We start from the raw sequence: 2,101 nt of genomic DNA on the forward strand, positions 1-2,101 counted from the left end.
TATATATATATATACGGGCTTTTAAATTTGGATGGTATATGAGACTTGGACAACTAATGTAGAACAAGTCTGTAATGCAGATGGACCATGCATGCTATGAAACCTGTTTGCTGTTGCAGTCTGGAAGTAAACTGTCTCTGTTTACTGTAAGAACTGTAGTCTCATTAGGGTGCTGAGAAGGAATAACTGCATGCTATTAGATTGAGTATGGGATACTGGAAATCTAGTAATTCATTCTGGAAAAACTTAAAATACTTTTTACCATATATTCTAAAATGGAACAAAAAATATAGACATCCAAAACTGTTGCGGGGGGAGGATAAATGCCTGAATTTCACACAGCCCAGCAGCTGTCTGACTTCCAGCCTTGGTCATAGAGGTTTCCTCCCCAACATCATCATAACCTGCAGCTTGTGCTCTGCCTGTTCTTGCTGTCTTTGATGCTTTAGCACTAAGGAGACCTGCTACTTTCTTGCTTTCATATCCAGGCTATCTTCTGGGTATTTTGTCCTTTCCATCTCTGGCTGGTGCGTGTGCGGGGGTCCACACGTTGCCTTTTAAATCAGCTTATGTATGCACAGGCTGTGGGGAAGCTTTCATGGAGTGCTGGTGTACAATGGTTGGCTACTGGGGAATAGATATGATTTTTTGAGAAGCAGCTGTTTCTGATGTATCTGCATGTTATACAGTGTTGTTTTTGGAGTATCTTGAATTACTGTATGGCAGTAACCACAGAAGTGTGTACATCTGTGTGTGTTGGGGGGGGGTGGGGGGGCTATGACTACCAATCTTGGAGCAGGGACCAAAGAGGCCTTCAGCAAGGTGGAGTGATAGAGGACAGATCTAGATGGGTTTGGGTAGACTTAGTTCTCAGGCTGTTCATGTGTTGCAGCCTTGTGGGGTGGGGAGGGGGTGACATTGTCCTTTTAGTAAGAGGCACCTGTTTATGGCAGAATGGACCGAAGTGGGGCACATGCTAAAATAGAAGGTGGCACAGGTATATTACAGGATGAGAGAGGCTGTCTGGACTCTTTCAACAGTGACTTTTTTTTTTTTTTTTTTTGAAAGGGGAGATGCTGAGGTGTATTCAGGTATTAGCCAAGCTGAGGCTGGGTCATACTCTAGTAACAGGCAGCCAGCTGCTGACAACTGGATCCAGAGTCACCTGGGAAGATGCTGCAGGGGTGTGGCCATTTCTTTACAGCTACAGCACTGTAAAGTGTATGCTTGACACTCCTGGTCCTGGTTAGACTGGAGAGTTTACATAGGATGAAGTAGTGTCAAGGTGATGTTGCAAGAGCTCTCGGGCTTTTCTTGTGATAATATTGATCATTTTGGTGCTGTTATCAGCACGCAGGGCTCTTGGAGGGGTCTGGCCCAGCTCAGAGCCCTTCCTTGGCACAGGGCAGCATGTAAGCAGAACGAAGGAATGGGTCTCTGCCTGCCAGTGCCTACAGGTCTGAAGACGGTGTCCATGCCAGTGGGTTGGGTGGGGAAGCAGGGGCTTGGCAGGGCACTGTAGGGGCCAGCTGCAGGTCTGCTGGGTGCTGTGGGTAGCAGGGGCTTGTGGCTTTGCAGGGGAGACGCTTCAGGGAAGTCTTGCTCAAAGGCTTCGGGCAAAGGGCACGGCTGAGGATCCTGCCTGTGGTATGATGGAGGAGGAGCCCTGCCAGAGCGCCCCACACAGGGCACCACCAGAAGCAGGGGGCTCTCCCCGCATACCTGCCTCCCGCGGGGCAGAGAGGGCTGCACTAGTCGGAGTTGCCGCCTGGGGGCGCGGGAACGCTCTCCTGAAGGGGTCACGTAAAGGGAGGGGCGGGGCCGCGGCACTTTCCTTTTAGGCGCCGCCTGGTACGTCACCCCCAGCTTCTCCGCGGGCTGGTGCGGGCTCGGCGCATGCGCCAGGCCGTCTCTGTCCCTGCTTTCTGCCCCTTCGAGGGCTTGGGCAGGGCTCCGCGCATGCGCTCTGCCTTCTCTTACCCAAGCCGCGCCCCCCGCCCCGGGCTTGGGCAGGGCTCCGCGCTTGCGCACTGCTCCCTTTCTTCCCCGCCCCCTCGGCGGGTTGTGCGAGGTTCGGCGCATGCGCCCTGCTATCTCTGCC

Source organism: Gavialis gangeticus, unplaced genomic scaffold (genome assembly GCF_001723915.1).
Source record: "Gavialis gangeticus isolate Ggan-Ray unplaced genomic scaffold, GavGan_comp1, whole genome shotgun sequence".
Classification (NCBI taxonomy): Eukaryota; Metazoa; Chordata; order Crocodylia; family Gavialidae; genus Gavialis; species Gavialis gangeticus.